Source organism: Aulonocara stuartgranti, assembly GCF_965226115.1.
Source record: "Aulonocara stuartgranti genome assembly, chromosome: 3".
In the NCBI taxonomy this organism is placed as follows: domain Eukaryota; kingdom Metazoa; phylum Chordata; class Actinopteri; order Cichliformes; family Cichlidae; genus Aulonocara; species Aulonocara stuartgranti.
This window is the reverse complement of record NC_138941.1, coordinates 69,736,359-69,751,297: the sequence shown is the minus strand read 5'-3', so window position 1 is coordinate 69,751,297 and position 14,939 is coordinate 69,736,359. Positions and strand designations below refer to the sequence as shown.

At 38.0% G+C, this 14,939-nt stretch overlaps 2 protein-coding genes and 1 long non-coding RNA gene across 3 annotated transcripts in view; 1 reads left to right on the top strand and 2 right to left on the bottom strand.

Moving 5' to 3' along the window:
- The window catches only part of LOC309693309 (hemicentin-2-like), a 1,543,010-nt gene that overhangs the window by 1,186,191 nt on the left and 341,880 nt on the right, over nucleotides 1-14,939 (bottom strand). The window lies entirely within an intron of this gene.
- The window catches only part of LOC309693997 (nuclear factor 7, ovary-like), a 260,788-nt gene that overhangs the window by 91,009 nt on the left and 154,840 nt on the right, over nucleotides 1-14,939 (top strand). The gene's annotated exons all lie outside the window — the stretch shown is intronic.
- LOC309696548 lies at nucleotides 12,304-13,794 on the bottom strand. The gene is made up of 4 exons (XR_014273534.1): nucleotides 13,679-13,794; nucleotides 13,457-13,600; nucleotides 13,112-13,222; nucleotides 12,304-13,002 (listed from the first exon to the last, which is right to left on the bottom strand). It is a non-coding gene; the product is annotated as an uncharacterized lncRNA (long non-coding RNA).

Sequence of the window (14,939 nt, the reverse complement as noted above, 5' to 3'; positions counted from 1 at the left end):
AACTACGAAGTTAGTTGGGCCAGATTTTCAATCCGAGGAATTTATCTGGGCCAGATATTTGTTTTGAAGCCAGTAAGCAGCAGATCATGATCAATTTCAAACCCACACAACTGTATTGAAAAACAAGTAAATTTTTTATTCCTATTCCCCTGTAAATCTGGTGACCTCACAAATGCACACCAAAAGGTCCATTTAAAAAAAAAGGGAGCTATAACTAAACTATTTTTTGCACATTTGAAATAATAATAATATTAACAAAAAAACATTTTGATAATTCCCTTTCAAATTAAAATAAACATTTCGCTGACCACTCACTTTTCCTGCCATGGATGGAGCCCCATCCGTCACAAGTATACAGACACGCTTCATATCCAGACCATTTTCCTCAAAAAGAGCTGAAATCTTCTCAAACATTATTTCGCCAGCTGTGTGTCCCTCTAACGGTAGCAAGCCGAGCAATTTCCCATCCAAAAAACGGACATATACGCACAACTGTGCATTATAAGTTCTGTCAGTGATCTCCTGCTATAGACATTACATCAGTTTTCTTCAGGTCATCTAACAGCATTTCAAACTCGTCTGACGCCAGAACTTCAACTCTACGAATATTTGAACTGTCCTACAGGGGTACGTTTTTAATAGCAGATGTCACACTTACTTTAATTTTTTCATCACTTTTCACCGCATCCACCACGGCCAGCATGCAGTATTTCGCTGTTTCAGAATCTGTGAAAGGACTTTTCATCTTCGCCAAGAAGCAAACACGAAGGGAAGCTGCTGCAGCTCTCTCTTGGGCTGTACAGGACCCTCATGGTAGTACAACTCCGGTTGCTTCTGGGCCGCATTTGGCCCGCGGGCCGCCATTTGAATAGGCTTGTTGTCCAGTCTGTGTATAACAGCACTGCCTGCATGAGGTCAAACTGGATCATTGAACATAATGTTTCTTGATGCGTGCCACTAAAAGAACAGTGCGCTGGTTTCAGTTATTGTGCAAATGTAAAGTCCAGATGAACAGAATCTACTTTTTTGGTATTGCACATAACAATTTTCATCCTGAAGACTTCATTAGACCTTCACACATGTCTGACCCTGATTTATTCCAAATTTTAGAAACTTCAGAGCATTTCCAAAGTCTGCTTCCTGTTTAATGATTATTATTATTGTTATCACTATTATTTATTTATTTTATTTTGATGTGTCATTAACTTTTATTTTTAGTTGTTCAAAGTGTTTTTTCTTTGTCTCTGTGCTTTATGAAGTTATCAGGGATGTAAAATGCTGTAGAAATGAATGAAAAGCCCAAACATGGACTCACCTCAGTACTAAAAACACCATGTACAGGACTTTGTTTGGATTTTGCATAGATGAAAAAGATAAAAACTGCTGACCTGTTGAACTGGCGACCCAGCCTTTTGTCTGAGCTGGAGTCAGTCACACAAACAGGTTGAACAGGGTGTGTTCTGTGCAGCACCTGCATGTAAAACAGAAGCAAAGCTGTTCCTGTGAAATGAAACTGAAAGCCTCTCTGAGCGTCTCCCTGTAGAAAATGGAGGCTGAGCTCAGTCAGAGCTCACAGACAGCCATGAATGAAGGTGTTCTCTAACTATTTTTACCATTTCTTTTTGGAGCAACTGTAACCCACATTATTTCCTTAGGGATTAATAAAGTATTCTGATTCTGATCGTTTCAGGATGACCTGCCATTATCCAATCACACATCTGCTTACCTGCATCTTTTGCTCGTTTCTCCTCCTCTTCTTTTCTATTTTTTCTAAACTGAGCACCTGATGGCTTTGGACTTTTCTTGTCCATCTTACATTGGTTTTAATTTTGCACTCCAGTATGAACACAAATCCCTCAACCCGAGGATCACCACAACATGATCTAATAGACAACATTATGAATGAAATGTGCTCTATTTGGAAGCAGCTGCCCCCCTCCCCCTTCGACGGGTTGTGTGTGAGACTTTAAATCATCAAACTGTACATTATAAATTTTAAATTGTTATTGATCCCTTTACCCCGAGTCCTAAAGTGTATATTTATTTTCCTACTCTTCTTATATTTATTGTTTGGTTTTTTTGCACTGATGTAACTGGAGCCTCTTCGTCTCATCTCTCTGTACTGTGTATAGCAGAGATGACAATAAAGTTTACTTTGACTTGACTGCCACCATGTGGCGCAGGAATACTGTATATTAAACAAGTGTTTAAGGTGGAGTGATTATTTCCAGTTTTCTTGGTGATAGGCTCAGCTTAAACAGTTTTCTGAGTGAGGTGTGTCCTATGAGCTGTTTTATACTGTTTATACCTGTACTTTTATACTTGTAAGTTTGCATTATTTGTCATTTCGAACATATTGTTACAGATTTCTATCCAGAAGTCAGAGATAGGGTACAGCCTTTTCCCCACTTTTCTATCTGTAGTTTTGTTATTATTATATTATTTAAATGAACTTATAAAGTTTAGAGGTTATTTTTCTGGCACGTGTGGTTTTCATTATTTCAGCTAATCTAGAGGAAGGCAGTGGACTGTTATTATGTTGATCTTTGATCTAATTATAGACTTTAATTATTGTTGCTGGAGGAACTGTTCTTCCCCAAACTCACACTGTCCTCCTGGACCACAGGACATAAATTCATTAGTCTAGAAAAGATGATCTTGATTCCTATCTGTTCCCACCAGTGGCGATTTTAGCCCATTTTTTGGGGGTGCTGAAGCACTCTGCTCTGGCTCCAGCGCCGTTGCTGCCAGAGCGATAGTGGCTGAGACGTGTGTGTGAGAGCCTGGCTTAAAACAGGACCTATTAGCTGCATTTAACCTTCAGTTACTCTTCATATAGTTAGGTAGGACTCAGACCATGTTTCTTTTTAGATGAAAAACATTACACCAGGTAACCTGCAGTGTTGGAAACATGTTTTCCGACGATGTTTGCTACCCTACAATCCGTCCTGCTCTGTAGTAAATTCAGCGACATTTGGCCGTCCTGTTGCTCCCATTGAAATGTATACAGCCTATTTAAAATCTAAAACTTAAAATTGTCTGTAGCCTGCTGTTGTTACCACTGTCCTGTTTTTGTTTTGTCCTGTTTGAAATGTAATGAGAGAAGTTGGTTATTTTGTCCTATGTGCATGTGCCAAGATTAAACCCAGGAACAACATTCAGGTAAAAGTGTAAGATCAACTGATCTGTCAATAAAGGATAATGTTGGATCAGTGTTTCAATATTTATAGCTTACATGTGGTTTGGTTATTTGCCTTTTGGTTGAAAGTACACTGAGAGAGGACTTTTTGTTAGTGATCTTAATAGCATTTGTTTTTTCATATTAATGTAATTTTTTCATCTAATTGAATACAATCTATTTGTGTATGATTGTCAGTCCAAAGAGGGAGAGAGGAAAGGAACCTGAGGAGGAAGTACAAGGTCAGGAAGAACCAGATAAGAAAACAGACAGGTAATAGTGACAGGCACAACAGAAATCCACTCCACCTTGCCTGGATGGGCAGCTCTCTGGGTGCTCAGCGCCCCCAAAGCTCTGATCCTACAATCGCCCCTGGTTCCCACTGAACCCACAGGCTTATTGTACATTTTGAATTCTGGGTTATGCAAAACTGGTCATCGTCACCCTTTTCTTTACATGGTGATTTTTTTTTCTTTGCTTTCCACCACTGTCACACTGTCAGAGTTTTGCAATAGGAATGGTTTTATTTCCAAAGAAAAGAATGTCCACATTCTCACTGCTAACACAAATTCAAACACACCTGTTAAAATGAAGAAAAGGGATTGAAGCACAAATACAAACTGGAAGGTGGGACTAAGGTTTCAGCAGTTGTAATGAATAAGGTTTATTGACATTATTAACATATTAGGAGAAGATTTGATAAACTAAGAAAGAAAAATACCACTGTTGATCACAGTTGGATTTACTCTATTGTGTGTTTTGTCTGGGCTTTTTTTCGTGAATGAACTGAAAGAATTATGGAGGTGAAGAGGAAGCTCTCTGTACAAAAAGAACAATGACAGTTTTTACAGGATGTTGTGTTTGTTCTAAACATTTCATTTTGCTCTTTTATTGTGAAATAATTTAACTTTCATAGCAGCGGTAAATAGACGTCATTCATGACACTGAGATCTGTGAGCTCAGCAGAGTGAACTCAGATTTTCAAATTAAAATATTCTTTTAAAAATGAGCAAAAAAAAAAAAAAACAGAGAGACTTGCTCTCAGTCCAGGATGTCCTTTATTGCGTCCATCCTTCTCTTGTCCTCCTGTCTGACCTGCAGGTGAGAAACAGGTGTGAGGTGTCAGGTAGGTGATGAGTGAAGAACAGAACAGAATCCATTTGCTCTTCAAACTGCTGTCAGACATTATCTACTGCACTCTGATCACATCACTCAGACCAGCTGCTTTTACAAAGTCTCATTGATGGGTCTGTCTAGCAGACCACACCAGATACAGAGTAGGTGTCCGCCACTCCCCTGCACCTGTGTCAGTTTCCCAGGTAAGGGGGGCTGGGGCCCAGTTGGTCCCTGCTTCAGTTTCCGGGGCCGGCTGGTCCCTGCACCCGTATCAGCTCCTCGGGTGTGGACAGCAGCTGTCCAGTCGCTGCCAAAATCTGCACCGACCCCCGAGGTGAGGTCCGCCAGGACAACGCTAACCTCCGCACCTGTACCCACTCCTCAGGTGGGAGTGGACCAACTTCACAATCTCTTTTGCAGCCCATAGCTCAGCCATTAGCCCCGCTACCTGTAGCAGTTGAGCCTGCTGTGCAGTCGCCCTCAGTTCAGCCCATTTACAACATGATCCGAAGATCCGTTGTATATGAGCAGGAATAGTTTAAAGTTATGGCTGAACTGTCCCAGGCATCTTCTGTTGCCCAACTACAAATGGGTGGACCTCCAGGTCAACGGAAAGCCACGTGACCGTGAGAGTTCCTTATATCACAGTGCAGTGGTAGATACAAAGCCCTGTACTGCCCTATATTGCACCTTAATTTGTTTTTATATAATTGCGTGGAATGAGTCTTGAGTTGAATTTTTTAATAGGCAAAAAATATTTAATATATTTAAATAAGTTAATAAGTAAATGTTAAAAATTTTCTTTTTTTCTTTTTTCGCTGATCCGAAAATTGATCCGATCCGTGACTTAAAACCGTGATCCGATCTGAACCGTGAGATGTTTGATCCGTTGCACCACTACACACAAGCGTAATGTTTTTGACTCATCTAGCTGATTTTTGTCCACATTCAATCATGCCTCACCTCACAAAGGCCTATTCTGTGTTTTTGAGTTAATACACAAGTTCCTTAAGATTTAACTCGATATCACTGCAAAGTGTGTAATAGACAGTCCACCAGCATTCAGAAGTTGCAGGAAGCTGCAGTGACAGTAGAGAGATTTTCCTGTGTCCTGGGCCCCTTGGCTCATGCTGGACTGCCAGTTGCCTCTGTTTCTCTGGCACCCCTGCTCTTTTGCTGGGGTAGTTCCATCCATTGAATGTGTTTTGTTACAAATGTAGAACTTGGAGACCCAGCATCTCTGTTGGCTTCATCCCCTCTTTTTATGCTTTCTTTTTGTCTCACTTCTTTTTTAAATTTTCCTCCTGATTTTTGCAGGCCTGGTATTCATCCACATAGATGATAATATGATGAGTAATAAAATAAACTAAATAAAACAAAAAGAGACTGCTCCTTCTGGGAAACAAAATGTGTCAGCAGAATTCACACCATCTTCTTTCTGCCAGTTCTTTTACTTCCTCTAAAAGAACAAAACCTGTTTTGCCATTTCATTTCCTCTATGATTGTTTGTGTTTAAAAAAATTGAGGGTGAGATACAAGATACTGGCCATTTCCCAAAAAACTTACTTGTGTGTACTTGCATCACCGTGGACTTGGATTACGTCATCAGTCTCAAACCAAAAACTGTTCCAATGCAAAGTATGCATCAAGCCAAGTATTCTCAAAATTCCCAGATGTTTTCTTGATCATTCATTCATTCTTTCAAGCATGCATCAAATGATCCTCAGCACTGTGTTATTGCCCTTCCATATGGGCTCAAATTGTGGTCATGAACATTTTGTACTTGTAGTCAGTTTTGTGCCTGTAAATCAGGATTTATATGCGTAAAAAGAATTTGTGTGTGGACTTAGCCAAAAAATACGTGTGAAACTCTGCACTCAAGCTTCAAGTTACAAGTACGAACTTTGACCCTATTTTTCTTCCTTTCATCTGATTGGCCAATCTCATGTCAATCACAAATTTAACTATCCAATCAGAGAACAGATGGGTTTGGCTATTGGAGGGGTGCTTTATGGAGCTTCAGGCCACGGGCAGCGTGGACAACTGAAGAACAAAGTAATGTAGGATTGTCAAATTCATCCCACAGGTGCAGCTACTAAAAAGATTTTTAATCTTGGTGACCTTGACCTCTCAAGGTGAAAATGATCTAAGATTTTCAAAATTGTGCCACAGGTGTATCTGGTGTATCTGGTGACTGGGGGAAACCACTGGCAGCCCCCAGTGTGTATGTTTTTTTTTATTCTAAAATGAATAGACATAACTGAAAATGATTAGACTATTTAGCTATGACATCCTATTTTATCTACATGCTGACATGCCACACTTTCACTTTTTAATGGACACATTTAATAAATATTGGGGCCACCTTATTTATTAGACAATATACTGTATGGCCTGGAAGAGTTTATAAAAAAATATTCATGAAATGCTTGGATCCAGCTAACGTCCTGGTTTTGGATCATAGTTTAGCACAGTTCAGATGCTAGTATGTCAACGGTTATTGCTTTTGACAAAATTAGCATAATAACCAAAAACCAGACTAAATCGACAAGCTTGTTTTGCGTCAGTCATTACTTTGTAAAAATGCTGCTTTATTCAGCGTCCTTTCTAAACCATGGCAAAATGTAGTTATCTACTAATAAATGGGTTGAACGTCACCTTAACCAAGGGAGAAAGAGATACAGAGACATGTCTATATGGGTTAGAGAAGATGTTATGTTTAGGTGTTTTACTTTTTTTTCCTTCTACATGCATTACGACCATGTGTTGAGGTCATAGTTGAACACCTCTTCATTCTCTGACAGTATTCTGCTTCTTTGCAATGACCAGTGTTCTGTTGAATTTAATTTTGGGAATGTGCATTTTCCAGGCCACAGATGAAGGAGTTATCCAACAATCTATTGAGGAAACAACCATGGGTATCTACATCATAAAGTCAAGAGATGCCAGTGACAGCCCTGAGGACATCGGGATAGTCCTTGAAGGCCAGAGAGTCTTGCAGGATTTAGATAACTGTGCCCTAGCAGCTGCTATGCTATTTGGATTAATGCACACTTTGAACCTGACCTACCCATCAGAACTGAAGTATACCTTCGAGATATTACAGAAAGTGGTTATGGAGCTCGAAGGGAACAGCCTTTCAAAGAAGGTTCTCAAGAACAGACTGTACGAGTGAGCAGTTATGACATGGAAACAATATGTCTGCCTCTCTGAATATGTTGCATTGTTTCTATTACAGTATATAGTGAAACTGATTTTTCTCACAATTTTATAGGTTTTTACTGGTAGGAGCAACTTTCACTTTTAACTTTGGGGCCATCATTACTATAGCATTTAATGTTCATTTCAAAGCTTTGGCTCTTTTGAGGAATAGTTTGTACTGTAGTGTTTTTTTCTTGTATTTGTTTGTTTGTTTTTCTCGTCACATTGAGGCTGAGTGTGCCACACTTTCTGCTTCTGCACAAACATTTTCAATCAAGGTGTATTGCCACTGACATTGCATGTAATTGCCAACTCAGTCCCATTCAATTGTAAAATGGTCGTTGCATCATTGCCGTCACAAAAGTCATTTTGAAGCTGGTAACTGCTCTCAGGTCAAAAGGCTGAAGTAATTGAAGCAGCTGTTTAGAAGGCAGACAGTTTTTAAGTTCATTGGACATGGTTACAGTAATTTTGGTTACATTGTGATGTCCAGCCACTGTTTTGTTTGTTAGTATAAGTTATTGTGATGTTTTAGTTATAGCAGCAAGTCAAAACCAATCACATGTTAGGGCTCTTGGTTTTGTGCTTGTGGGTGAAAATGTTATTTTCAAGCTTTTCTTCGTCACATTTTAATATTTGCATTCCTGTTGCCATAGTGCCTGAAGGCTCTTACAATTTAAAAAGAAAAAGAAAAGATTTTACCGGAGGAATTCTCACCTTTTACCTTTGGGCCAGTATTCGTAGAACATTCAGTGTTAACCTGTTCATAGGCCCTAGAATGTTGAATTCAGGATCCAGCAGATGTTTGTGAGGTACATTTTGGAAGAGCTGGATAAACATCGTCTAACTTTTCTTTGCTCTCCAGTATCATTGCAGGAAAATGCAGGTTTTATTAAAACTGACAATTTAACACTCAATCCCAAAAACAGACTTGACATGTTTCCATGAAGACTGCTTCATAAATCAACAGCTCTGAAAATCCATTAAAAACAGTAATGTAGAACATGATCGCTCTCACTCTGTGTCTCTAAAAAACCCAGCAAACTGGTGATCACTTCAACAAAATGGGCATAGTTTATGGCTTTATCAGCTGCAACACCATGTGGCACCTGGATCCCCACCCTGCAGGCCCTATAGGTGTCTGACCTCCAAGCCTTGTTGCATATGTCCCTCTGAGGTGCTTGTGCAGTAGCAGTAGCTGTGCTAGTAGAACAAGAAGTAGTGGCAGTAAGAGTATTAGTATTGTGCAACAACCAGGCTTCAAGAGCAGTCACTCTTCTGGCTTACAAATGGTGAAAACATGTCATGTGCACATGCCACACTCTTAACTGTAAATCAGAAATTTTGAGAGGCGAATTGGAAAAGCAGTTTTAAATTCTGGTTTGGCATAGCCACAGACTTTAGTAATCCCACACTGGGGAAATTCACATGTTACAGCAGCACAAGGGTCAGCAAGAAAAGGTGAAACAGAGATATATTAGAAAAATACACAAATAAATAAGTAGTGGAAAAATTTAAAACAAGGAAAAACCTACGCAAGAGTAATTACTACTGATCTGCAAACTGCTAACTGGTTGTTAGAGACAGCAAATACACTCAGAGAATATCAGCATGTCAGTATAAAGCTGACTGTAGTTCCTGGTCAGGCTGGCTGCACTTCAGTTAACTTCAGTTTTTTTTTATAATTTAAAATTTCATATCAGGTTTAAGTTTCAAGTTTTATTGTCATGTACAGATAAAAAGCGTAGTCACATTTACCCATTATGAAATTCTTTGGCTCGTGCTCCTAATAAATGTGTTTATTTATTAGATCTACTGATACAGCCAAAACATATAGTCACGTCTGATGAGGCAGACGGCATGGCGTGAGGAGATTCTGGACCCAAATGCAGGCACAGCAGCAAGGGCAGATGAATAACAAATGGGAAGCCTTTATTTTGAAGGCTTAACAAACCATAAATAGAAGGCAAGGAACAGGAAGGAACTAACAAAACATAAACTGGGAAAGCTAAACTAAAGAACATGAGGAATATGTAAAACAAATTCAAATTGAAATTCAGATTTTATTTGTCACATACACAGTCATACACAGTACGATATGCAGTGAAATGCTTACACGACTGCTCGTGACCTAAAGAAAAAAAAGGCTATGAATAAGATAGGAAATAAATATGAAAATTTAAAAGGGTCAAGATAAAAAATATGAATTAAAGTTGAAAATAAAATAACTGTACAACAAAATACACAATATAGAAATATATAAGAATGTATGAAGAAATATAAATATATATGTACAATAACAGCAGCTGTACAGTATTAAGTGGAAATGAAGAAATATAATGTCCAGTGTTGTGGGGTCATTACACACAGGCTAGAAGTGCAAGTCACTCTTTACTGACACATTGTAAATACGTTTAATGCTGGATGGTTGAAGTTTTTGTACAATGGTTTAGCCACAAGCATAATTTCCACTTCTGGATAAAGATCACTCAATCTTCATGCTTCTTAACAAATTAAGAGTGTAATGTCTTTATTAAGTTGTTATTTGTTAATGCATACATAATAATGTGCTCAGTGACATAAAGGTCCCCTTTCAAGAGTTTGTGTGCTGCGTAGTTTTTTTCTTTGTTTTAGTTGTTTTGTTTTTCCATCTTCTATTCACAACCCAGTGTTTAAAATGTTTAAAAGGTTAAATAATATGCTTATTTAATAATGTTCTACAAAGAGGTCAATGTGTTTGGGATCTTATTACATCTCTCAGAAAAGCTGTCAGAGCAAAACTTTTTTTCTTTCATAATAACATCTTAATGTTAAACCGCTGAGTCCATCTAAAACATGTTTGTGCATCAGGACCAACCTGATACAAAGAGTTCTGCTGGAGGATGTTGCTTAGTGGCAAAACATTGGTCTGATTGAGCTTTTTGGTTGTTCAGAACTCACTCAGCCTTTGGAGTTAGTTTTTAGGACATCCTGATAATAATGAACTACATTAGTCCAGCCTAGAAGCAATAATAATATTACTTTAAGATAATAATAACAATAATATTTCAGGTGAATACCTCATGAAGTTCCTCAACAGAGTGCCAAGAGTGTGCAAAGCAGTAATCAAAGCAAAGGTCGACTATTTTAAAAAATATAACATAAACATAACCAAACATATTTATTTATAGTTATTTCATTCTTTTTTCTTTACTACAAAATTACACATGTGTTCATTTAGAGTTTTGGTGCCTTCAGTGACAATCTACAAAATAAAGAAGAACCATAAAATGAAAAGCTGCGTCCAAACTGTTTGTGTGTATTATGTAGAAACGTCTCCACTAGTTTCACATAAGCATGATCTCACAAAATAATTTTTTAATCCAGCAGACCTGACGTTATTTTGTCCCTCCAAAGCGTAAAACACAACAAAATCATCCTGATTCCTCACAGGATTGTGGAATAATATTACACAGAATCTGACACCTCAGCTCTATAGAAGATGGATGGACTAAGCAAATTTAGTCCATCCATCTTCCTCTGCTTATCCAGGGACTGTCACTAACCAAATTTTTAAGCAGGAGAAAAAATACTTGTAAGGACATGAAAAGCTTTATTGACAAAAACAAGAAACGCTGCCCCTGTAATCTTTTATTTACAATATTGTATTTGGTTAAAATGTTCTGATGGTTCAAATATTTTCTTTTCTTTAGTTGTTGCAAAATAATGTGTGTGCCAGTCTCCAATGAGACATTTACAAGTGTGTAACAATATACTATGTCTATATATTTGCAGGTAAAGAGATAAAAACAGTAAATAGTTTGACCTTGGTCTAAAGATAAGTCCACACGGTTGCAGGGAATGTGTGAAAGTTGGCTGTTAATTCCCATTATGTGTGGTTACTGTATATTACTGGTAGTGATGTAGATTAGCCATGATGCTACCGATTAGCAGCTGGAGCTAATTTGCCCGTTCGTGTGGAAACCTCGTGGCGCTGTGGTGGATCTCCACCTGTACTGGGCTGTAATCACAGTGGATTCAGACCTGGGAATCACATCTTCTGTTTATGTTTATTTCATCTATGCTACTGTAAGAAGTATCGGTGTTTCGAGTTTGAAACAAGCCAGGCCACTCACCATAATGCAGTGCACCTAAGAAACTGTGTACCAGTGTATAAAAGTGTTTTTATATATTGCAGAAGATACAGTAAAGGCAGACTCACAAAGCTGCCTAATTCTTTTTAATCAAAGTGTGTAACATATGACATTTTAAAGAATTCTTCATGTGGACATTATCCACTTTATTTGTGTAACACAAAGTCACTCATAATGTGACCTCTGTGTTAAATGTAGCAGTGTAGTTTTCATCTGTTGCTTGCAAAGATAAACAACAAACTGGGCAAAGATGTAAGGCTTCACGGGGTCCATAGCGCAGTGCTTTCTAGGTCTAGATACTTAAATACTAATTAGAAATCTCCACAATTAAAGAAGAATAACAGCCGTGTTGCATTATTCTTTTAATCCTGATCTTGCTGAGCGACTGTGTTAAAACTTCTTTAAAGAACTGAATTGTTGTCTTATTAATTGCGTTCATTTGATTGATATTTCAGCTTCATTAAAATTTCTCTCTTGGCAGAGGTGGAAACGTCTTTTTTCCCTCTCTCTCTATGTTTCCCTGCTTGGCTTGTACTGTACGTATAATTATGTACACATGTTGTGCAACTGGAACCAGATGATGTTTGAAGATTTGTAATTATCTCGCTGATATTTTCCAGAATTGAATGATTGTACAACATATATCTTTAGATTCTTAAAAGAACAAGACTTGGGTGCACAGGTATACATTTATTTGAGATTTTCTCTAATCCACAAGGCACAAAAATTCTTCAGGCTTAAATATCTACATAGACTCACTTAAATCTTTTAAGAAGTGGTGCTAAAGCTTCTACAGAGCCAAGATCAGCTAAAACAGTTGTGTGTCAGTACAGGTTAATCTGATGTGTCACCAAGACTGAAGCTGCCACATTCAAATGAACATTGACTCTACATCTACATCATCAGTGTGCGTGTCATTCATAGAAGCTGCTGGGAGAGTTCAAGTAACATAATAATGAGTATACACACTTTGTACGTCAAAATGTTTTAGAAATGTTAAAGAAAAGAGTATAAATGTATAAAGGACTTAAAGAAATTAAAGGAGCAAATTTTAAAATATTTGAGGAAGGATAAAAAGTAAAGACTGTTATTCATGAAACTCTATTTTCATCCAACTCTTGGTAAATAAGTGGTTTAAAGAAAAGTGGACTGTGATCTTTTTTCCCGTCAGCTAAGAGAAAAAGACCAAAGAGATCAGCGGGGCCACAAAAAGCAGGAGGTGGGCTGTTGTACTGCTGGCTCTGTTGCAGAGGTCACCCTGGCAGCAGCTGATTTCTCCTCCAATGTCTGCTGAGAGCTGTTCAGTTTGTGAATGTGAACAAATCGTCTTGGAGGCACAGCCCTTTACTTTAGTAGTTGTCACTCCTGCATTCACTGAGAAAACAAAAATTATTCAACTACAAGTTTGAAAAAAGAATCACTGAATGTTCCTCTAAGCAGAAAAGAAGAAACATGCATAAACGTAATGCTGTAGGCCCATTACCTGCTGCTGAGATGCAGTAGTCCTCATTTCCATTGCAGCTGAGAGTTTTGGTGCAGTCCTTTTCATCACACTGGAAGCACTTTTTCCCATTTGGAGAGGAGATGCTCCAATCTATGAAGCACAAAAATATTTGTCATATTTCTTTCATTGATTATTTCATCAAGTGCCAAAAAACTTCAGATACGCAAATACTGGATTCTTTCTCATCAAGTGAACTTGGTGAGTGAAAAAATAAATTGTCTTAAACCTCATTTTGTAACTTTTTTCACATAATTAATAAAATCTAGTTATTTATCACAACAGGAAATACTATTCCACAATACCAAGAAACATGGTATGAATTACCAGGGACATCTTGAGAGTTGCAAAGATCAGAGGTGCAACACATGGTGTTAATTACAGCTTGGGAAAATCCGAGATTGAGTGAGCCATTGAAGCACTGATCAGGTGTAAAACAGGTTCTCAACACACGTTTAGTTTCCAAACCATCTGAAACCAAAGAGGAACCACTGTAAACTCAGTAAGGTCAAAAAAGAATAGAAGAAGAACTATAAAATAAAATCTTACCAGTTTTTGAATTAATTCTGGCTGAACCACAGCGAGTATGGGACGAAGGACAATCTATTTTTGTCTCAGTGCAGCCTCCAGATGTTCCAGGTATGCAATCATAGCATTTCAATGTGCAGGCTGATAAACCACAAAATATTTTATAAAAAGAGAGTTAAATCATGTTCTCTTGCATTAACTGTGTGGATAAATTATGAAACACTGACTAAAATAGATTCAAACAAAGAACAAAAAATATCATTTACAGGAAGTAGACACATTGCTGGGTTGTACATGTTGTAAAAGCAATTTAAAAAAGTTTCATTGAATATTAGAGTACACACTTCCTTTAAAAGAACAGATAACTGAACAAAAACTTGCCTTTGGGGAGCAGCACAATCCCAAGGATCAGCACAAGGATCTGCATCGTGAGATGATCAGACAGAAGTGAAGTTTAGTTTAGTTTCTGTTCAGGTTATAAGTAATTCTTATTGGGGGAGTGGTCTCCTCTCTCTGACCACTCCTTAACTCTTCCTTTGACAGTGAAGGAGCCTGACTATCACAAATGTTTATTTGCACAGCAAATATTAGCCTTTGTTCAATTTGTAAATTAACAATCATACTGGCAAACACGTTATTTGAAAAGATCTTTGAACTTTTAGATGCTTCTGAGATCCTATGAAAGCTCGTAAATAATCAGTTCAAAGAAAAGGCTAGTCCAACATTAACATCTTGAATAATTTGAAAATGATTTGGTTAACTTCAATCGGTGACTAGCTTTGGGAAAAGCCACTAATGAAATGTAATCAGTTAAAATCCAGACAAATACAAAACTCTTGTGGAAAAATACTGTACAAATATTACTAGTTTACTAGTGGACTAGTTGCATCAAAGGTCGCACTTCCTGCTGTCGCTGCTGTATTGTCAGGGGTTGACATTTGTTCTATCACAAATAAGAGAAATAAGACACTGCAGACCAACTCAGAGAGTTTTTAAACGTGCGCACGGGTGGGTGCCTCTGAGAAGACACACACACCGATTGCAGGCTTGCTTGCTTTATTTATAGGGCAAAGCAGGTTACACAGTACTTCCTCTTCTGCGAGAAGTCGGGGAGAGTTTAGGCATTAGCTCAGCTTATCTGACCTTACACACACTGGAGTAAAGAATACAGAAGTATATCATGCTTTATCTGACATCACAGACACTGAAGTAAAGAATGCATCATGTTCTCTTTAACAATAGGCTCGGTTATGTGAAAATATATGAACACTTGAATATAAGG